The sequence below is a fragment of the Ascaphus truei genome, chromosome 1 (genome assembly GCF_040206685.1).
Source record: "Ascaphus truei isolate aAscTru1 chromosome 1, aAscTru1.hap1, whole genome shotgun sequence".
Lineage (NCBI taxonomy): Eukaryota > Metazoa > Chordata > Amphibia > Anura > Ascaphidae > Ascaphus > Ascaphus truei.
In genome coordinates this window covers 194,722,243-194,747,521 of record NC_134483.1, presented here as the reverse complement: position 1 = coordinate 194,747,521, position 25,279 = coordinate 194,722,243, and positions in this window count along the sequence as shown.

Below are 25,279 nucleotides of genomic sequence, written 5' to 3'. Positions count from 1 at the left end.
CAAACTCTCCGACCCTAACCCGGCTTCACGACCCTGACTTTGCAATCCGGACCTGGCCTGTGGTTGAGGGCGGCGGTTACACACATCCCCACCACAGCCCCTCGGTCTAGTCCAGTTTGTGGTGAGCACACGTAACACACGCGCACTAACCATGGTGCGGCCTAAATGTAGCATGGGCTTAAGATTTTTTAATTCAGAGACAATTTATTTATACAAGCAAAGGAGACAAAACATATCTACCTTGCAACCTTTGAGTACCAAAGGGGCCATGATACCAAAGTTCCACTGCTCCTCTGACATGGCACAAGCACATGATCATGGTTGCAAAGTCACTAATAACGCAAAGGGAAGAGGTGGAGTCAATCTCTTCCGTTACTCTTGGGGTCATACTGTGTTCAAGCGCTGAAAACGATCTCCACTAGCACTACTACATTCTGGGGCCCATGGCATGCCAGACCTCATGAATGTATTTGTATGTATAGTTCCATGATTTTATAATTATTTTCTACTATATGTATATAGGCATCAATTAAGTGCAATATATGAGGAATGGAGTACAATGATACAATATAATATATTCTATAAAACGAGCTATAAATATCTTAATAAATGCAATTCATAAAAGGATACATATGGTCCTGAAAGGGGTTAACCCGCTGCGCTGGGATCCCTCTCAGGTGGAGGCGCTGCACCGAGAAGGAGAGCTCATCCAGGCTCCCAGCTGCTGAGGCTCAGGCCTTCTGTGAGCCACAGGTAACGGCAGCACACGTAAATCCCTTAGACACGGGGAAAGGTGGCTACACATACAGTACATAGTACATTGTCATAATGTAAAAATGTTAAACTCATGGGGGTTGCGACCCCCATCACCCCACATTTCTAGTCTGATACCTTCTTCATATTTGTTTGAACCTATTGTATTGTTTAAGTCATTAATTAAAAGTGTTTGTGAGGAAAAACATTTTTTTTACAAACACGTGAATAATGAAACCAGCTTTCCATAATTAATCCTCATTCCTGCATCTTTTCAGGAAATAATAAATATCTCTGGGGGTTTGTGATGGAAGTTAAATACCCCGTGAAAGAATAACAATGTAGAACAAAAAGAAGAAAAGGGAGCAAAACCAATGTGTTTGGTTATTTATTATCTTCCGAGCTCTATATGAAAGCACCACTTTAGGAAAGTAAACAGTGCGTATTTTAACAGAAACTGAGCTCCAAGTGTTTTTAAACTGTCTCCTGATCAAACACATCGAGGTCTTATACTGCATGATAGCGTTAGCATTTGATCTGTGATGAGTGAGGGATTTACATACTGTACATTGGTACCAGCCTTCTCATATTTCAACTAGTTCATCAGGTGACATACTGTACTTCCTTGACTTTTGGTTTAATCTTTCCTACTGTACGGAACATCAAAGTTAGGACGATCTGGGAGGTTGTGACCATTATGAAAAGTGTATGTAACTTAGGTCTCAGGCTTCAGCTTAGAGAAGGTGCATCTTTTTGGAAATTGGGATTCTGAATACTAACACTAAACACGTTTGTTTCCCTCTTTCATCTGCTTCCGTCACATAGAATCTCAGAACATTTGAATAGAAAGGGATACTGTATGTCGATTTTTATTGTTTAATACAGCTGGTGTTCACATAGGGTTTTTATCTGTCTGCAAAACAGGCATAATAGGTTTATAGTGGTCAAAAAAAACGATTCAAATAAAAAATAAACTTCCACCATACAATGGTCAGCAAAGAAGAATTTGGTTAAACATTTTTTTTAAAAAAACATTCCTTTTTCTACAGTTCTCATAACCATTCTTGACTTTAAAAAAAACAAAAAAAAAAAAACTTTTATTTACATTGTATAGAGAGTCTGGCTAGTACACAAAGGGGATAATTTTGTTTTCAGATTCAAATGATCAATCCTTTAGTATAGTGGTTCACAATACTTTCATATATAGAAAGCACATATACCAATTAAATATTTATTGTATGGTAAATCGCATTTCATGTCCTTGATGAAGTGCCTGTGGTTTAATGTGATATTGATATGGACTGTATTTTAACACATCGTCAACAATGTCACACATAACTACCCGAAATAATTAAAGTAGGCCTAAATTGATTAAGAGTCGAATTAGAATTCTGTATTTTTTTTAATGTTAAGATATTGTTTAAGATTCACAAGTTTAGGTTAATATACTGTGACAAGCAAAGTAACACATACCATGGATAAACAAGTAGTAAGATACATTATCACCTTACAGGTTATCCAGCTTGTAGCTTCTATGCAAAAAAAGAAATAAAACAATTCACAAAAGATCTACCATATTTTTTTTTACAAATTGCAGACTTGCATATACTAATTTTTAACTCCAATGAAATTGAAACAATGCTCCGGATACATCAACTTACGTGGCGTTAATATCGCACTAGGTGAAAAAAAAATTGTTGCCGTTATTACCGCAATTTTAAGTTGGTATTCAATGGGTATTTAAGTAATATTGCAATGGGTGCGATATTCGGCCAAAATTGCGACCATTACTAATACGTTAATGACCTCGCATCACGACCATATTTCTGTTAATAGTTATTACAGAAGCCTATAATAGAAATATGATTACGATGAGGGGTTATTAATGTATTATTAATGGTCATGTTAATTCGTGCATGATAGAAATAACATTAACCTGTTTGATGCCTGTGCTACCAAGGTATACCAAAGGGGTTAATACATAAAAATTCAATAAACACTACCCCCGTTTACCAAATTTAGTGGCTAGTGAAGCATTGCCAAGAGTGAGGGATTGAGGGAAAGAGTAGGGGATTGAGGGAGGGAGAGAGAGAAGGGAGTGAGAGGGATGGGGATTAAGGGCCTCATGCAGAGAGCAGCGCAAAAAGTGAAAGCGGCATTAATTGGCGGATTCTGCCTTCAGAAAGGCAGAAACCGGCAAGTTTAAAAAAAAGCGCCATTTTTTTTTTTTCCCCTTCAAATTCTCCGCGCGCCTGGAGAGTTTAAATTCTCTCCAGTTTTTTTCTCTGCCGTATGCAGAGAGCCGCGATCGCCATCTAGTGGCTGTTCGCGGCAAAAAAATGGCGCGATTTTCAACATTTTCCCTCTCCACCAAGCAGCTGGCGCTCCGCGGCCGGTGGAGGGGGAAAAAAAAAAAACGCGATTTTTTCCCCAGTAGTTTCAACAGCGCTAATAGCGCTGGTTGAAACTCTCCATATGCAGAAAGGCAGTTTTCTGCCCTTTCTGCATATGGACATAAAAACTCTCCAAAAAAGGTAACATTTTTCCCCTCTCCAATTCTGCATAGCGCTGCTCTCTGCATGAGGCCCTAAGTGAGAGTAAGTAAGAATTGGGAGTAAGAAATGGGGCTGGACTGGGGCAGCAAGGGAAAAGAGTGTGAGAGAGAGGGGGGAGGGAGTGGAAGAGAGAGGGGAAAGAAAGGGGGATTTGGGGAAGAGAGGAGGAGGAGAGTTGGAAGAGGAGGGGAGTGTGAAAAGAGGTAGTTGAGTGAGAGAGAGGGGTGTGTAAGAGAGGAGGATGAGAGTGAGTGAGAAGGGGTGTAAGAGATGGGGGAGAGTGGGAGTGAGGAAGATAGAGGGGAGAAGAGTGAGAGAGGGAAGAGAAAGGGAGGTAGAGGGGGACTAGAGAATGAGGGTGACTAGAGAGGGGAGGCTACTGGGGGGAGAGTGAAAGAGAGAGGGAAGAGTGGGGAGCAAGTAATAAAGATGGGGAAGAGGAAGAGAGGGGGTGAAGTGAAGGGAGTAAGCTTGAGAGTGAGAGGGGGAAAGGGGCTGGTGATAAAGAAGGGGAAAGGTGAAAGGGTGAGGGGTGTGAGTGAGAGAGAAGCGAGAGATAGCGGAGGAAGGGGGGAGGTTGAGAGAAATACATGGGTAGAGAGAAATAGAGGGAGGGAGGGAGAGTGAGTGAGACTGTGTTAGTGTGTGAGAGAAAGAGAGAGGGAGTGTAAGAGAAAGAGGGGGTTGCATGTGAAACTCTAGTCCTGGGCCCTGGGAAAGTGTGCCTGTAGGTGAGTGATGTAGCAGGGAGCTTGCCTATTTTCCAATGCATGCTAGATGCTCAGCTTGTTTATGAATAAATAATAAAGTGTTCCTGTGACTTAGTCTTCAATAATAATACAAAAATTTTAAAAACACAGGTTATTTCTACCATATCGCACACAACCATATGATTTGGAACTGAACATCTTCTCTTGCAAGAAAGAATAGAGTCATGTACATGACAAGAAAAAATGTAATGTATCATGAAAAACTTATTCCACTTGTTCCTACAGGCGTCCTATAAACCAGGGGTGCGCAAACTGGGGGGCGCACCCCCCAGGGAGGTGCAAGATTTTCTAGGGCGGGCGCATCGGTTAGAGGGGCCCCGCGCCCCTTCCCCAAGGCATTTAAATTAAATGCCGGGGGAGGCATGAGGCCTCTGTAACATCCCTTATCTGCTGCCAGCCGGATCTTTGGTGACGCGTCGCCATGGCAAAACGCTTCAAAATGACGCTGCGGGGTCACGTGATGTCACATCACCCGCGGCGTCATTTGACGCCTGATCATAGGACAGGGGGTTGCAAACACTGCTGCTGCGAGGCAGGGGGGGCACAGGACAAAAACTTTGCGCACCCCTGCTATAAACTTCTCTCAGCTACACAATGCCCCTCTGCCAGCTGTCAGCAATGCACAGGTGCTGATTCCATTGCTTGGCTTTTCTTCTGTGCTTCCTTTGAGTGGTAGTGCCAGAATTTTGCAAAGCTGTTCTTTTCACTATAATATTATATATATATATATATATATTTATATATATATATATATATATATATTTTTTTTTTTTTTTTTTTTTTAAAAGAACAACAGAAATGTAAGGTGTTCATTTAAAACAAATAAATAAATATTCTAAGGAATGGAATTAAATTATGCTTTTAAATTTATTTTATATTTTCCTACTTTTACCATTACTTCACTGAATAGGATGTATTTGAAAATTAAGGAATCAACCATCATAACATTGTAACATTGTAATCCTACAGTACATTGTTTTAGCCAGGTTGCTTAGTCAGTTTACTTTGCAAACCTTCTGGGTCAAAAGGTTCAATAAAAACTACACACATATTGCAGCTAATGAACTGTTATTTCATTATATTACATCATGATATTATAATGTTTTTGAAGTGAAACTTCTTTAGTGGCACCTATTCTGATGGGGTAAAACTGGCGAGTTGGGGGCGAAATGTGAAACGGAAGTGACGTCACGGCTCCCCACCTTCTCCCTCCACAACGCCTGCTGTGACATGCGGCAGCGGCAGCGATAGCCGCCGGCGCCGCTCCTAACGGCCGCTGCTCCCCTCACACACCCGCTGGGACATGCGGCGGCGGCGCGCCTAACGGCCGCCATTCCTCCCACACGTCCGCCGCCCGTGCCCGCTGACATGCCGCGCATGCGCGGTAGTCATGGCGATGCTCACGGACGCCACGGCTCGGAGACCTCCTTGCGCTGCCGGGTGAATGAGGAGGACGGCTTTCCCCCCCTCCTCCTCCTCCTCCTCCCCTCCCCTCCTCCTCCTCCCCTCCTCTCCTCCCCCCCCCTCCCCTCCTCCTCCTCCCCCCCCCTCCCCTCCTCCCCCCCTCCCCTCCTCCTCCCCCCCTCCCCTCCTCCTCCTCCCCCCCCCTCCCCTCCTCCTCCTCCCCCCCCCCCCCTCCCCTCCTCCTCCTCCCCCCCCCCTCCCTCCTCCTCCCCCCCCCCTCCTCCTCCCCCCCCCCCTCCCCTCCTCCTCCCCCCCCCTCCCCTCCTCCTCCTCCCCCCCCCTCCCCTCCTCCTCCTCCCCCCCCCACCTCCCCTCCTCCCCCCTCCCCCCCTCCCCTCCTCCTCCTCCCCTCCTCCTCCCCCCCCTCCTCCTCCTCCCCTCCTCCTCCCCTCCTCTCCTCCCCTCCCCCCCTCCTCCTCCTCCCCCCTCCTCCTCCTCCCCCTCCTCCTCCTCCCCCTCCCCTCCTCCTCCTCCCCTCCTCTCCTCCTGCTCCCCTCCTCCTCCTCCTCCCCCTCCTCTCCTCCTGCTCCCCTCCTCCTCCTCCTCCTCCTCCCCCGCTCAACATTTACTCACCGCCGCCACAGCTCCTAACGAGCGCCGAGATCCTGCACTGGTGCGGCTGCGCCGAGCTGCTGCTGCTCTCCGCGAGGGCCCTCCACGTTAAGAAGTTCTTCAGCTTCGAGGCCGGCGCTGCCAACCAGCTGAAGGCTCTGTTCATGGTGAGCTGCACGCTGCGGGGGCCGCGCACTGTGCGTGGTGCGTGACGTTGTGAGCCAGAGCTCCTTCCAGTACTGCGTGCTGGTGACGGTAGTGAGCCCCTGGGAGGCCGAGGGGCCACAGCAGCTGGAGGACCGCTGTGCGAGTGGATGGGGAACATGAACTTCACGGCTGAGGTGATGTGGGCGCTGCTGCTGCTGGCCCCGTTCTCCCCGCACCTATTCCTTGCCACAGCCTTCTCCTCTCTCTTCCCGCTGCTACCTGGCGGAGACCTGCAGGCTCTCAACTGCAGCTGGCCGGCAAGAAGAGGATCCCGGGGCTGGGGGACGTGGAGCTGCCCTCCTTGGCCCCCGAGCTACAGCTTCACATCCGGAGCCTGGTTTCAGGACTCAACCACCTGATGGAGGGTATCGGGGTGAGAGAGGAGTGCTTCTCGGTGGGACACCTGAGTAGGATCACTGTGGGGAGCTGGCCAGCTATCCTCAGACGAGAAACCACAGGAAGCATACACTGACTGACACTGACACACACACACACACACAGACACACACACACTGACCAAACACACACACACACACACTGACTGACACACACACACACACACACACACACACACTGACTGACACACATACACACTCACTCACTGACACACATACACACATACACACTCACTCACTGACTGACACATATATACACTCACTCACTGACTGACATACATACACACTCACTCACTGACTGACATACATACACACTCACTGACTGACACACATACACATTCACTGACTGACACACATACACACTCACTGACTGACACACATACACACTCACTGACTGACACGCACACACATACACTGACTGACACACATTCACTGACTGATACATACAGACTGACACACACCCCCATGTGATGTGCCTACTCCCCCGCCCCCCCACCCCCCCACCCCCCCACCCTGTGAGCTGCCGAGCACCTTCCATGTCCCGTACCTCCGCTGGGGGGCTGGCTGCAGCAGGAAACACAGCCCACAGCTCCGCCGGGGGGAGGAGACTCAGACAGAGTCCCCCGTGTCCGCAGCTACATCGTGGTGGGGATAGGTCACAGAGAGAGACATACACACCGCAGAGAGACACACACACACAGACTCACACACACACACACACACACACACACACACACACACACACACACACACTGACTGACACACACACACTGACTGACACACACACACACTGACTGACACACACACACTGACTGACACACACACACACATACTGACACACACACACACACACACACACACACACACACTGACTGACTGACACAGACACACTGACTGACACACACACACTGACTGACACACACACTGACTGACACACATACACACTGACTGACTGACACATACACTGACTGACACACATACTCACTCACTGACTGACACATACACACTCACTCACTGACTGACACATATACACATTCACTCACTGACTGACACACATACACACTCACTGACTGACACACATACACATTCACTGACTGACACACATACACACTCACTGACTGACACACATACACACTCACTGACTGACACGCACACACATACACTGACTGACACACATTCACTGACTGATACATACAGACTGACACACACACCCCAGTGATGCGCTGAACAGCGCCCCCATGTGATGTGCCTACTCCCCCGCCCATGTGAGCTGCCGAGCACCTTCCATGTCCCGTACCTCTGCTGGGGGGCTGGCTGCAGCAGGAAACACAGCCCACAGCTCCGCCGGGGGGAGGAGACTCAGACAGAGTCCCCCGTGTCCGCAGCTACATCGTGGTGGGGATAGGTCACAGAGAGAGACATACACACCGCAGAGAGACACACACACACAGACTGACACACGCAGACACACACACACACACACACACACACACACACTGACTGACACACACACACTGACTGACACACACACACACTGACTGACACACATATACATACTGACACACACACACACACACACACACACACACACTGACTGACACACACACACTGACTGACACACACACACTGACTGACACACACACACTGACTGACACACACACACTGACTGACACACATACACACTGACTGACTGACACATACACTGACTGACACACATACTCACTCACTGACTGACACATACACACTCACTGACTGACACACATACACACTCACTCACTGACACACATACACACTCACTGACTGACTGACACATATACACATTCACTCACTGACTGACACACATACACACTCACTCACTGACTGACACACATACACACACTCACTGACTGACACACATACACACTCATTGACTGACACACATACACACTCACTGACTGACACACATACACACTCACTGACTTACACACACACACATACACTGACTGATACATACAGACTGACACACACACACACAGACACACACACACTGACACACACACACACACACACACACTGACTGACACACACACACACACACACACACACACACACACACACACACTGACTGACACACACAACACTCACTCACTCCGAACAGCGCCCCCAAGTGATGTGCCCACTCCCCCGCCCCCCCCCCCACCCACCCTGTGAGCTGGGGAGGAGACTCAGACAGAGTCCCCCCTTGTCCGCAGCTACGTCGTGGTGGTGGTAGGTCACAGAGAGAGACATACACACCACAGAGAGACACACACACATAGACTGACACACGCAGACACACACACACACTGACTGACACACGCAGACACACACACACACTGACTGACACACGCAGACACACACACACACTGACTGACACACGCAGACACAAATAATTCAGTTACTATAAATATAGATGAGCAAATAGCTAAAACATGCGGTCAAACCTTTTGTGTTTTGGAAGTGAAATTGTTTGTGATTTTTAATAAAAACATCGCCATCACAAATAAAATTTCTGTGACAAAAAACAAAGAAGTTTCACTTACTATGCGCGTGCTCAGCACACACAGCTTTTTTTTCATTAAATATGATCTCTTGAGGTCTTTCCAAAGTCACAGATGATTTTTATTGTAAAATAAAATAACACTTTATTTTATTTATTTATGGCAATGTAGCTAGAGCTGTACAGAAAAGGAGAAATAGCAGGCATTTCAACATTTCATTTTTGTAAGTATTATGGTATATTTTCAAATCAATTAAAAGAAATGTCATATTATATAGGATTGTTCGCTGCTGCAGTAACACCCATTAAAACATTTACAGGTTGCGTGTCTCAGTCTCTGTTTTTTTTATTTATCCATATTTAATTTTATTAATCCTTGTTCCTCCCTTTCTTACCTTTATTAAAAAGGACAATGTAGCAGTGTTCAGTGTTTATACAGTATAACCCTCACATCAACACAGCTGCTTCTTTTGTGTGTATCCTGACCTTATCTCTTAGCTGCCTTTTTGTCCTGAGCCCTACAAGTGGGTATAAGTTTGCGCACTGTATAATGTTCTGCTCATGTATACGCTTTCTTTACGATGTATAAGTAGTAATCATGTCACACTGACCTATTATTCTGCAGAAGTTATTGTCATACATATGCATACCATGCTGCAGTAGTTCTTCTGTAAGAGGCTGTGCTTTAAAACTACTATATGTTAAATTAGTCATTGCAAATGACTGAAGGTATTAAAGCTCTCTCATATTCTTAGGCACCATCAGTTGTTAAAAAAAAAAAAAAAAAAAGTTCATAAGAAGCCTTTCATGTCAAGATCTGTACAGCAGTAAGGTCCAGATGGGAGGCCAAAGCCTTACTAACAAGACAGCTGTTAGAGCATTTACCTGTGCCGCAGGTTTCAGGTTGCATGACCTGTCTGTCAGCTTTCTCTTGTTTCTTACTGATGCTCACACAGAAACTATTTCATGTTAAACAAGCCACATCAATGATGCAGGTGAGTTTCCCCGAGCCACAGTCTTTGATACCTTCATACTACTTTGTTCTCAAATGCTGAATGCCTGTTGCTTGTGTCATGTGTTCAAATAGCATAAGTGTGTGTCAGTTCCAAAAATGCTACAATAAATGACTACACGATGGGATATTTGTGTAACTTTATAAAATGTAAAATTAGATTTCTTGAAGAAGGGTTATGTCTAATTATAGGCTAAAGCTGGTAAATTTCGGGCATTATTGAAATCCCTGCTCTCTGATTGTGGGTGTAAAGGGGGGCCAGCAGTATTTTGTTGGTGTGTGTGTCTTCTGTTGGTGTGTGTTTTGTAGGTGTAGAGGGGGCAGCAGAGTCTGTTTTCTTGGTGTGTGTCTGCTGTATGTGTTTTGTGGGTGTAGAGGGGGGGCTGCAGTGTGTTTTGTGGGTGAGGGGGGCAGCAGTCTGTGTCTTCAGTGTGAGTTTAGTGGGTGGAGGAGTGCAGAGTGTTATGTTGGTGTGTGTCTGCAGTGGTGTAGAGGGGGGCTGCTGGTGGGTTTTTGTGGAGGTAGAGGGTGCAGCAGTCTGTTTTGTTGGTGTGTGTGTCTGCAGTGTGTTTTGTGGGTATAGTGGGGGGGCTGCAGTGAGTGTGTGTTTGTGTGTGTGTCAGTGGGTGTAGAGGGTGGAGTAGGGCTTGCAGAGTATTTTGGTGTGTGCAATTTTGTGGGTTTACAGGGGATTGCAGTGTGTGTTTGTTGGTGTAGAGGGGGGGCTGGTGTGTGTGTGTGTGTTTTGTGGGTGCAAGGAGGGGGGCTGCAGAGTGTGTTTGTGTATATAGAGTGGGGCAGAGTGTGTTTGTGTGTATAGGGGGGTGGCTGCAGAGTGTGTGTATGTAGAGGGGGGCTGTGGGTGTGTATATATAGAGAGAGAGGTCGCTGTGTGTATGTACCATTTACTTTTAATAAACTTGCAGTAAAAGAAAAAGAATGTAGACAATCATGCTGATAAAAATCAAGATGACTACAAAAGTGTCTATCTTTTATATGAAAACTGTAAAAATAAATAAATAAGCCTACATTTAGCCTTATTAGTAATAATCCCCTCAGAACAGGTCATTACTGGCCAATAACGCCCTGGCTGGGATAAAGTCCCTCGGCTTCACCTCAGGCCTTCAACTCTTCCAGCCAGGGCATTATTGGCTAGTAATGCCCTGTTCTTCGGGGATTATTACTTAAATAAACATAAACATCTAATCCCGACCGCCAAGATTATTACAAATATTTGTAATACAGTAACTACTTACAAGGCTTTGGGAATTTGGCATTAGTCACCAATTAATGATTAAAGAATGCAAAAGGATATGTGTAATAAGCTCGATTTTGCTTCACTTACACCAGCGAGCAGTATCAACAGTTTTTATATAAGGTTGATAGTAGCAGTTAAAGGTTTCAAACTTGAAAGAAAGGTGTGTAAATGTCTCTCTATGGGAGGAGTAGCAGGTGCGAGAAAGACATCTGTGGACAAAGAGAGGTCCTCAAAAATGTATGGTACCATGCAGGATGCCTCATTTATACACCAACGGTAGAGGGAGCAGCATAGCCTGTGATCACTCATTGTTTTAACTTATGTGATTCAGCTTTTCTCGCCAATTACTGTTTGGTCCTGCATACTACAAAAGTATAAAACTAGGTTAGGGGAATTAAAGAAAGATTGATAGGTTAAAAGGGAGACACTGGTATATATATAGAAGAGACAGAACACAAGAGAGAGAATGAGGGAATATGAAAGAAAGTAGGTCGGCCTTGATACAAAGACTAGGTGACATGCTGAAAGAAGGGGGTCATGAATTAGAGGAACTGTGGGTGGGATAAGATGAAGTGCTGAGATAGAGTTACAAAGATACATAACAAGGAAAAAAAATGTGCATGTGGCTACAAGAGAGAAGCAGACTTTGCCTTATGTCTGAATTTCAAAACCTGGTAAATAACAAGAGTAACATTAATAAGAAACGCCAACATTTTACATGTTACTAAGATGAAAGAAAGCCCACTTGATGGAAATCTGGGGAGGGGGGGTGGGGGGGGGGGAGCAATGACACAGTAATGGTTGATGGGACAAAGGTAAAAGTAATTACCATGCAAAAAAAGTACAAAAGCAAATATAAGATTGGGTGCTGATACTGCTAAAAAGTTATGTTCTGTTTGATTTTTTATTTAATGAAATACTTCCTGAATAAAAAGCATTTTAGGACTAAAGAAATCTGGGATTTTGTATCAAGCCAGATTTTGCTACGAAGTTGACATATAGTACACTATAAAACATTTTGAACATGCTTCTCTCAGCACCTGCCGCCTCAATTTGTATGCAGCTATTTTCCCTAATTGTCCTAGCTTGTGAGTCGGGCACTGGTGGTAATGAAGAATGTAAGGCGTTGGAGAGGCGTTACGAGGTGTACATATTTAAGGAATGTATCAACTCTCACATACTGCTGTCACTTTTTTCCTTGCACCTGCGCGGCTTCCGATGTGGTGTAAATCTCTCTAACAAACTGATCTAGGTCGCATGTGAAAGACTGGATTAGCATACTTTTTACATTTGACTCAGCTCAATGAAAAAAAAAAAAAAGTCTAAAAGGTCCCGCCTAGGAACTCAATACAATAGATACCAAATTGCATGCACCCAAATGGAATTCCAGTGTCAGCTATTTGTGCTGTTGTGCATGTCACTTCACCTGTACGCAAGACACACAATTAGATTATAAACTCTTCAGGGCAGGAATTCATTATTATACTGGTAAATTGTACTGTGTACAGTTTTCTTAAACTTGTAATGCGTTTTAATCCTGTGTTAAAGTCAATTATTTTTAATAATTCTAAGTAAAGAAGTTAAATGATCAATCCCAATTGGCTAAAAACAAATGCGTTAACAATTTAGCAACAGAAAAAAAAAGTCACCAAAACTACCTAAAGCGCAATAGAAAAGAAAGGGGAAAAAACACAGTGACCTGTGAAAAATAGGTATCCCCCACTCCAAATGTTTAGAAGTCACTGGAAGTGTTATTGATTGAGCTTGTCGAAAATGGATCAATGATTCGACTCCTTGACGTCTCCTCCATCCTCCAAAAGAGCACCTCTAATTCAACTTAGATAGGTATATAGAAGTGATAGAGGGATAGCAAACATGGCGTAATACGTATCTATTCTTATATATTTGAAAATCTTGTTTGTGAGTGTCTGTAGACCATTTGATTGGTCCATCGGTCCACCCGCCCCCCACGGCTCTCATTGGCCGGTGTGTCTCCCCCACCCCATGTGTCCCGCCCCCCCACGGCTCTCATTGGCCAGTGCGCTCTAACCCATTGGACCCCGGCCACATTGCTGCTGCTGCTGCCTGAGATGACAAAATGCTCCATGGTGCTCTTGCTGCTACTGCTGGGGGGGGAGGCTTAACTGAGACGTGTGAGTATTCCCCCCCCAGCTCCGTTTTTGACCCCCCCCAGCTCCATTTCTGACCCCCAGCTCCGTTTTTGACCCCCCCAGCTCCCAGCCCCGTTTTTGACCCCCCAGCTCCATTTTTGACCCCACCCAGCTCCGTTTTTGACCCCCCCAGCTCCGTTTTTGACCCACCCAGCTCCGTTTTTGACCCCCCCAACTCCGTTTTTTACCCCACCCAGCTCCGTTTTTGACCCCCCACTGACACACACATACAGTGACACACACACACATACAGTGACACACACATGACAGAGACACACACACACACACATGACAGACACACACACACACAACTGACACACACACAAATGACAGACATGCACACACACACACATGACAGACACACACACACACATGACAGACACACACAGACACACACACACACACACACACACACACACACACACACACACACACACACATACATACACAGACACACACACATGACAGACACACACACATGACAGACACACACACATGACAGACACACACACATGACAGACACACACACATGACAATGACAGACACACACACATGACAATGACAGACACACACACATGACAATAACAGACACACACACACATGACAATGACAGACACACACACATGACAGACAGACACACACACACATGACACACATGACACATACACACACACACACACACACGACACACACACACACACACATGACACACACATGACAGACACACACATGACACACACACGACAGACACACACACACACGACAGACACACACACACGACAGACACACACACACACACGACAGACACACACACATGACAGACACACAAAGACACAGTGACACCCCGCCCTTTCCCCTCCCCCCCTTGCCGTCCCGGCCTTCCCTCCCCCCACCGCTGCCTTCCCTCCCCCCCCGCCCCTACCTTCCCCCCCCTGCCTTTCTCCCCCCCGCCCCTGCCTTTCTCCCCCCCCCCACCCCTGTCTTTCTCCCCCCCCCCCACCCCTGTCTTTCTCCCCCCTCCGCCCCTGCCTTTCTCCCCCCCCCGCCCCTGCCTTTCTCTCCCCCCCCGCCCCTGCCTTTCTCTCCCCCCCGCCCCTGCCTTTCTCCCCCCCCCCCGCCCCTGCCTTCTCTCCCCCCCCGCCCCTGCCTTTCTCCCCCCCCTGCCTTTCTCCCCCCCGCCCCTGCCTTTCTCCCCCTCCCGCCTTTCTCCCCCCCACCCCTGCCTCTTTCCCCCCCCACCCCTGCCTCTTTCCCCCCCGCCCCTGCCTTTCTCCCCCCCCCCGCTGCCACCTCTCACCCACCCAACACACTCAACACACACCTGCAGCCTCTCACCCACCCGCCACACTAAACACACACCTGCCGCCTCTCACCCACCCGCCACAATCAACACACACCTGCCGCCTCTCAGCCACCCGCCACACTCAACACACACCTGCCGCCTCTCACCCACCCGCCACACTCAACACACACCTGCCGCCTCTCATCAACCCGCCACACTCAACACACACCTGCCGCCTCTATGCACCGACATCACTGACCAGCTGCCGCACCCACTCACTACTCACCCGGCGCCTCCCGCCTCACACCCACCCGCTGCACTCACACCCCTACGCACGGACATTACTCACCAGCCGCCGCCCGCACTCACCAGACACCCGCTACCTCACACCCACTCACACCCTAGCGGTAGCCCCACTCAAAGCCATCACTCACTACCCACCCGCCACCCGTACTGAACACCCACCCGCCGCCTCACACCCGCTCACACCCTAGCGGGACACACACCTCACAATTTTACATCACTTATGTCACCAAAATATATATTGTACTGTGGTTGTTTACAATAAACCATTTTTAAACAACATCGTATTAGATTTTCTTCCATGTTTCTTTTCAACATCATTATACAACCTTTCCACCAAATAGTGATCCTATTGTTCCCCTATTTATAAATAATACTACCTATTACGGATTTACATCCCGGGCAACACTGGGTATATCAGCTAGTTATATATAACATCTAAAACTGTAAGGAATCCATTCCTGGGTTTGGCTGGAGCTCAGTCTTGCAGAGTTGGTGAGCTCTCAGACAGACCTCCCCTTGGATCTGCAAGCACTATCACCTGTGTGTGCAATCACTGCAGCTCTGTCTGTCTGCTCTGTCATTGGAGGAATTCCCACACACCCCCGTCTTTGGATTGGCTCCCTGCCCTTCGTATTCTGGGCTCTCCCTTTCCCTCATTTCTGAGCATAAACCAAGTTGGACTTGGATGTAACTGTGTGTTTGCCACTAGCTACCTTGCCTTAGCCATGCCTTGTTTCTGAGACCTGCTGCATTCCCTCCATGCAGAGGTCTGTTTCCTGGTTCCCGTGCTGAAGCGTTGGATCCCCAGTGCATGCCTTGCCTTGTTCCTAAGACCTGATGCATTCCTTCCTTGCAGAGGTCTGTTCCCTGGTTCCTGAGACCTGCTGCATTCCCTACTGGCAGAGGTCTGTTTCCTGGTTCCTGTGCTGAAGTACTGGTCTCCCAGTTCTACCCTGCGGTGTTCCTAGGCCAGCCTGCATTCTCCCCTTGCAAAGACCTTTATCATGGGTCGCTCCCGCTCCTTGCGCAGAGGCCATTCCCGCACTTCAGCTGCTACGCTGAAGCGCTTCACACCAGCCTGGATATCAACTACTCTGATGTCTCCAACTCTGACCCCAGCTTGTCCATGGATTACCTTCCATGTTCTCAAGTCCTAACACTACCAGATCAAATACTAATATACCTCTATTAGGATTAAAATTCTCATTTACCTCTATTAGGAGGGAGAAAAACCACATTGGATCTATATCCAGTAGAATGAAAGGACCTACTAACTTGGTAAGCGGGGAGGGGTGGGCTTAAAACCTGGGAAGGAGGAGGAGGTAGTGTTAGGACTTGCGAACAGAGTCTGCCTTGTCGTGGCTCACAAGCTTACAATGCTTTGGCCATAGGGTTAAAATAAATTACCCTTTTTCAAGAGAATATATAAGTATTTAACTGTGTATTTTTGTCATGTTGGATGTAGAATTGGGCTTCTCTGTTGTCTGTTGTATACATATGCCACGCTCAATAGCACTCCTTTTTGACACTTATATACATATATATATATATATATATATATATATATATATACTTTGTGGGGGCTCAGGGGTTCCCAAAAAGAGCTTGCTGTGGTTCTGTGTTTTGTCAGCCTTGCTGTGCAGTAACACATATAAGGTGTATATTGTTGTTTTGTTAACCTATTCTCAGCTGTTCCAGCTGGTGGAGGTTAGTGGCTCCTCCTTCCCAGGTTTTAAGCCCGCCCCTCCCCACTTCCCTAGTTTGCAAGTTCCTCATTCTGCTGGATATAGATTCAATGTGGTCTTTCTCCCTCCTAATGGAGGTAAATGAGAATTTTAATCCTAATAGAGGTATATTAGTATTTTATCTGGTAGTGTTAGGACTTGCGAACAGGGTCTGCCTTGTCGTGGCTCGCAAGCTTACAACGCTTTGGCCAAAGGGTTAAACTAAATTACCCTTTTTCAAGAGAATATATAAGTATTTTACTGTGTATTTTTGTCATGTTGGATGTAGCATTGGGCTTCTCTGTCATCTGTTCCATGGATTACCTTGCCTTCTCCAACCCCGAACCGGCTACGATTGACTACGAACTGCGCAATCCAGAACCGGCTTCGTGGTTTAAAGTCGGTGTATTCACATCCCCACCTCAGCCCCGCGGTCCGGTCCCAGTTCCGGTTTGTGGCGAGCAAGTCCGTTACAAAAATGTATAGGAGATGTACAGTGCACTCACACATCACCAGCATAAAAAGCGCATTGTGAGTACATCTGACTCAGCACAATGGAGACACTATCTCACTGCCGTGGCTCCCAGTACACCCTCATTCTGTGTCACAGAGTTGTTACCTCTCGTCTCGTTATACTTGGCATTAGACTGGTTGGATCCTGACTCATGCACAGTCGATAACTCTTAGGGTGTGAGAATCCAACCAGCCTGATGCCAACAGTCGCGAGACAAGAGCGGACAACCACGCGACAAGGAAGGAGCCTGTACTGAATGCCATGGAAGGAGCATTTACCAGGCACCACAGCAGTAAGATCGTGTCTCCATTGTCTCAATATGTGAGAAGAATTGCTCCAAGCGCATGGATTGTAGTTGCCAAGGTATAAAAGAGAAAAAAAGAAAGTTATTATAACATTCCCAATAAAATATTGAGAAATAATATACACATGTAATTTGCTAAAGAAATGGTGACAACATTCTTGCAATTGGACTATCCAAGCTTTTTACATATATTTCAGAGTAATCTTTTTCAGAGGAAAGAACAAATGGTTAATATATAAGTTTAATTGAAGCAAAAAAATAATAAAAAGACAAATGTCTAGAGCAACAGCTGACAAGCAACTAGCTCTGATTAAAAATTGCTGAGCAAAGTCCCACATAGAAATGGAAAGGGAATTGGTAAAAGTCACTATCAAATGCCAGCCAGTAAGACTTACCTCCGAAGTAGATGCAGGTAAAACCTCTGTCTGTTCATGGATTTCAGGTTTGAAGTTCCCGCCTCACATGGGCCAATAGGAAGCCGCACAGATGACATCACAGCTTCCTATTGGCCCGCAGGCCAGGACATATCTGAACAGCAGACATTGTGAACCCTGCATGCCGAGGACAGCTGCTACCAGCACCCAATTCACAGGTATGTATCTCTGGAAGCAGGGAGTCCCCAGAGATGAAATTAATGGAGTTCAACTTTGGAGGCCCCCTGCTTCAACCCTATATATCAAAATGATTACATTTGCAAAACACCCCCTTGGATTGCCTCTTTAAAGATGAATGATGCCAAACTCCCTCTTCACTCGCTGCCCCCACACACAATAATGATTCGGAGGGGTAGATGTCATTACCCCTGCAAGCAGCCGGATCAAATTGGCAAAGTCTCTGCGACCGAAGCTCAACAAGGACAAATGCAGGCGCTGTCTGTCACTTGGTGGACGCCAAAAATCCAAAAGGCACTGCTGACTTTCAATCAGCTGGTACCCACCTCAGAGCTGATGTACGGAAGCTCCTTAGGTTCAAAACGCCAAACGCGTTTCTCCAAAGAGTTGGCTTCCTCAGTGGTAAGGGTTCTCAGACAGCGCAGCATTTAAATACCCTTAAAAAGTCCTCTGACTGGTCAAACAATTAACAGAGCATCAGACCTAATACAATACATGTGATTCTCTATAAATGTCCATAAATAAGTGAAAACCTGGTAGAGAGTTGCACAAAAGCACAAATAAGGTTCATCATAGGCAAACTTGGTGCTGGTCCTCAGAGTGATTATGATGAATAGTGATATAGGGAAACAACCAAAAATAAATCAGTGTAAACTTTCTAGTATATCTACAAAAACAAAATCACCACTTGTGCTTTATGTGATAACATAATCATTTATAGAGAATTGCTTAAGATAGGGCCCTTTTAAATCCTCTCCAGGACTGATGTAAGGGAATAAGTAGATATTGCACACAGTTATAACAAACTACCTACTGTATGGTGATACTAAGATAGATTGAAACACACCCAAAGAACTATGTAGGTAAGTGGGTGGCAGTACTATAACATGAATACTTTGCTCCAAATGTCAAGGTAGATGAGGTGACAGACAGAGGTGTGCCTCTTTAGGAATTCTGTCAGAGCATTCCCGAAGAAGAAATGGTGTTGAACTGTTTCCTGGGAATAAAGGTCAAGAAATGTTTCTGGCACCCTTCCTTCAGTTTGCTCACTACCCCAGCTCGCATGGACACCAGCACCCTGAGAAATAAGGCAACAAGAGCCACAGAACATCACCTGCACTTTAATACACCACCTGACAGACATTGGGACACTTTGGTGTGCAGGGGGATGAGGTGTTACAGATATATCAATCTAAAATATAAATAATGCTAAAAACATTTTTACGCTCAAATTTATCGATGACACTATATTGTAAATAGCAGAAAAAGAGCCGGGGCTAGGGGGACTTAGTGATTGCATATCACAACCATTTGTCAACACTGTGTTCCCTCCTTGTAACCCCCATCAATCCCTTATTACCGTGTACTGCTTAGCCCTTTAATCCATATTTCCCGGTGTCAACTCCTTTTACTACATTATTATTGTTACTCAGGCAATTTTTCTAGACCTCCTGGAGCTTGTACACAGTTTTTTTCTATGTTCTATATTGTAAATAGACTTCAAACGAGCATTCTAATGTATTGACATATGAGAAAATAATAAAAACTTTCCAAAATTTCCTCTTAACCGCAATTTATAAAGGGCAATAAAATGTAAGTAGGTACTGTATATAGAAACAGAATACATAAAAATTATACTAATGTTCCTTCTGTAAAGATATAGCTCAGTATATAGGTATAAACATACAAATAGACAAAAGATGACAATAGTGCAATATAAATGTGAATACATTAGAATATATATAACAATATAGACAATATTGCCAAAAATACAAACTAAAATAAAAATAATATACATTTACAAATGCAAAACCTGTTGATATAACTTAATGTACATAACACCAGCAGGTTCTATATATCATAGTTATTCCAAACAATACAATTTCAATGGACAGAAAGGAGGTACAGTTCTAAGATGAATATCAAACAAGGAAATATGCACGGATGAGCTGGTCATACACCAATTGGAAAGGAGCAGGACTATAGATTAAACAGTGTAAATCCAATATGAAAACTTGCCTTCACCAGGAATCAACATACTGTAGACATAGATTTAGCTTCTTCTTTTATAATTTGACATTCAGTAGTTTATGTTTCAACTAGTCTAGGAATGTACATTTTAATATTGCTGTAACAGGGTCTTATCCCTGTTAACAGGCTTGCCTCTAATCCAGCAGTGTGCTGTTTGATTGCAGGTGTGCAATCAACCACTCCACGTGCCTAATCAGAGCCCTGTGAAAAAGCCTGTTCCCAGAAACAGGTGAGAGATTTTTTTTCCTCAGTACGCAAGGGTGCTGACAAGAGGAAAGCAGAGAAGACTGCACACAGAGGTCTTGAACAGAAAGGCTTTGCAGAGATCAAGACACCCAGAGACATATATTCCTGGACACAGGGGACCCAGGAACCTACCAGAGACTGACATGAAGGGTCACCTGCTTTAAGGTATCTCTTGAGACTTTGGGGAATAGGGTGGTAATGGGATTATCCCTCCAGCCTTGGAGAAAGGGACTGGGGAAGTAAGTTACCCCTTACACAGGGATAGGCGTTTGTTATTGTGTGTTTTTGTATATTTTGCATGCATTAAGGAACAGGCTCAATAAAGCAAAGATTAAATTTCACCCCTATCGGTCTCCATTATATGTACCTCTGAACACGTCTCTTACATAAGGTGTCAGAAGTGGGATGAGAGATGGCCCTTGAAGTTCAAAGGGGCCCCGGAGACTGCCTGTGAAATTTTTTGTGCTTTTGACAGCATAGTTCCTGCAAACAGTCTGAGCAACAAAACCAAAGAAACATGTCCAGGCAGCAAAACTGCATTGCCTGTGAAAAATGTTGTGCTTATTTTCCTGCATATAGTTCCTGCAAACAGCCTGAGCAACAAAGCAAAGAATCACATGCAGCAGAGACCAGAATTAAAGGGATACACATCCAGGCAGGAAATCTACACTGCACTGAAGAAAGCCACAAAACCACAGATGGAGTCTTTTCCCCAATCCCAAGAGGAGAGAGAGAGAGACTGCTGAAGCAGGTATAGTCAATAATTAGAGGTGCAAGGCCAACTCCCTAATAAAGTTGGTGCTCAATAGAAAACATACAGAGGCGGCACAGTTTATTCTTAGTTGGCTCAAGCCGCAAGCCGGGAGGTTTCCCTCGGCGTGCCGCGTGTCATCGATGCGCGGTCACGCTTCATCGGGAGCGTGCGCGCATGGCGCGCGTGCCCAGGGCTCCCCGAGGGAGCCCTGGTGTCCCGCGATGTGGGGGATGGCGGTGGGGGGCTCCGGGGGACCCGGCGGACCCGGAGAGGGGAGGGGGAAGCCCCGATCGGAGGACCGATCCTCCGAGGCTCCGGCGCGCGCACGGGACACCTCGGCGCGCGCCCGGTATCTGTCGCGGCCGAGACCGGGTAAAGGTTAGAATAAACTCGGCCGCGACAGTATGGAGTAAGCTTTGTAGCTGGAGTATTGAGGGAACTAAGCCATATATATAATGATGAATAGAAACACAATTGAGTGTTACTGCTTTACCTCTCCCCTTTTGTATGTTGGTAGTAGTAATGTCAATATGAACAGGACAACTGGCAAGTGTGGAAAAGCACAATGTCGTTGTGCCTAACTCACGGTTTGTAGATTCAAGCCAGAACACCAACAGAGGGGAGGAGGTGAAGAAATGCTAAGCCTGCTCCGTAGCGTCAAACTGCATCGAAAACCATGGGAGGCGGATCTGTTGAACCCTAATCCTCTTCTGGGATCTTTCTGGTGGCTTGTCGGCTCCGGTTCCTGCTCCGTCTGTGTCCGCTGTCTTGCATCGTCGTAGTAACTGGAGCCTCGGATGAAACAGGTGCGCGTCCGTCGGCTTGCTTGTACGTCACTTCCCTGCTCTCCAAGCATTAGGTAGAGACAGGAAATAGGTAAAGTGATCGTAAGACCTCCAGCTCGTGTGCATCCAGGCATAGGCACAACAAGTAGGAAAAATGGAAAATGAGCCGGAGCACAACTTGACAAAGAGTCAGGTAGAACCAAGCACCACTATAAAGGTTTTATTCAATAAAAAACATGTACACTGGCGACACACTTTATTCGGGCTCGGCTAGTCCCACGAATTCGGGTATACCCGGGTGTATTGAGGTTTGTGACTGTTTTCTGCCCGAGTGCATTGAGGTATTTTCCAGGCAGGGATTGAAGCATTTTATTCCCGCTGGCTGCAATACTGCACAGTATATATATATATATATATATATATATATATATATATATATATACTGCATTACAATTCATGAATTTATGCCATCTGGTAGACACGCGAAGCATTGCAGCCTATTAAATCCTAATCATTATCATTTAACAGATCAGCTGCCCGTCAGCCAGGCATGAACCCAGGCTGGGAAGGCAAACGCAACGGGGCTTGTCAGAGGTGAGGAGCGGCGCATTCCAGGTATCTGCCAGGTACAAACTGGGTATTTGCTCGAATAAAGTGTGTTGGTGCAGTAGACAAAAAATCCTGACAGATCCTCTGACGCGTTTCACGCTCTGGGCGCTTTTTCAAAGAGTGAGACTTTTGACAAAGCGCCCAAAGCGTGAAACGCGTCAGAGGATCTGTCAGAGTTTTTTGTCTACATATTTTTTATTGAATAAAACCTTTATAGTGGTGCTTGGTTCTACCTGACTCTTTGTCAAGTTGTGTTCCGGCTCATTTTCCATTTTACTCACTGGCTGAAGCAGGTAAACCTTACTTGCCTATCACAATAATGTGTAATATGGTTGTTGAAAATGGGCTTTGCCTTCCAGCCATAGTCAGGGTTCAAGAAGTGAGTTAGCGCTCCAGAGGAGCTAGGCTTTGTTTATTGCTTTCTTTTTTTTTAAATGTGCTGAAGCAGTGAATACAGACATTGACCCACGAGCGGTACAGATTCTGGAAGTAATCAGTTGGTTTAAGCTCTAGTCCTGGGACTCAGGAAATCTGTCTGTGGCCCTGGCTATAAAAATTTGTCTTTTTATTATTTGTTTTCTCCAATTAAATTTATTATACTGTATGTAAACCATGTGTTCTTTCCTCTGAAAACGATAACTATGAAATATATGTAAAAAGCATGGATAGTCCAAATGCAAGAATGTTGTCACCATTTTTTGACAAACTACATGTGAAAACAATTTCTCAATCTTCTATTGGGACTGTTAAAATAATTTTCTTTTTTCTCTTTTATACCCTGCAACTACGATCCATGCGCTTGGAGCAGTGGCAGATTTCCCATTAGACTCGGGCCTAGTGAGGCAACATTTTGGGGTTGCAAATATTCTGTTTATGTACTTTTTTTTACCTTATACAGAGGCCCTGCTCTCTTCTCCACTAATTGCCAAGGGAAAGCATGGGGTCTCTGTAAATGTCTCTTACCTTCTCCTTTGCGCCACCCTCCTTCTGCAGCGTCGTGGCATCAAATGATGCTGTGACATTACATGGTGACACGTTACCATGACCACATGACATCACATGGCGTCGTGGAAATACATCATCACGTGCCGATACTGCAAAAGGAGGAAAGTGGCGCTGCAGGAAGAGGTGGCCCGGCGGCTAAAAGGTAAGTGCCCATGGGTAGCAACATTTGAAATCTGCCATTGGCTTGGAGCTATTGTTCTCTTTGTTAAATAAGGGTTAGGAAACCCTTGGGACTCTGGCTGCATGATTAACCAGACTTCATCTGTTCTCAAAAGAAGTGGACTCTGAATTATTTTCTCTTCAACAATGTTGTACTATATAATATCTCTCACGTGACACTTTTTTTTTTGTATATGAAATCACATATATTTATTGTTTTTTTATTTAAAATTTTTAATCTTTTTTTTTTTTTGCACTGGTTTTTTCCTCTTGATTTATAATATAATTGATAGTGCCACGCGATGCCTTTTTTTTTTTTTTTTTTTCATTATTCGTCTCAATAGTTAATCCCAATCTTAATAGGACATTTTTCTGATGGGCCCCTGAAAAGCAAACGTGATTATCAGCTGTTTCCTACACTTTTGGCCCAGCCCAGCCTTGTCTGAGGTACAAACAGTAGGGGGGAGAAGACACTTTCTTGTAGGATCGAAAGGGGGATCCTAAATAACATAATAATATTTAGTTCAGGATCAAGAAATAATACAAAAACAACATCAACTGTGTAGAAACAATTGCTGCACGTTGATTTTTTTTTCCCACCTCTGTGCAGAGTCCTTTCACTCTATGTAGAAACACAAAAAGGACTTTTGTACTGTAAGTACACCATTCTGTTTGCAGATGCATTACGGATACACTAATAAACGGTAATGGTTGCGCTGCCAGGAACCCCTTGCTCAGAATCAGCCACAGAGCTCATGCCTGATTCACTGTGGAAAAAAATTCACTAAGCAACAAGCTGATTGCCAGCATTAATGTCACATACAGGCACTTCTTAATGCGGCAATCCAAGCTGGGGATTTAGTTTTGTGATTTAAAAATAAAATAAAAAATTCACATAGGATTTATGCCGGAGATCTTTGGAGCTGAACCTCAATTTCAGCTCTGAAGACCCACTGCTTCCAGTAGCCGCTCTGCTACAAGGAACCACATAATGGCGGAGTTTCAAAGCTCACGCGCTCTGTGGGCCAATAGGAAACTTTGATGTCATCAGAATCGGCTTCCTATTGGCCTGCGTGACGCAGGAGTTTTAAACTTTGCAGAGATACCGCCACCATCTTTGAAGGTAAGTATCTCAGGAAGTAGGGGATCCAGAGAGCTGAAATGAATAGGGTTCAGCTCTGGATATCCCCTGCTTCAAAGCCATGTTAAAAAAACAGTAATAATAAACAAAATATTACTCCTTTAATGTAACAATAAATGTTTTTATTTAAAATGTACAGTACTCGTGTTTGGT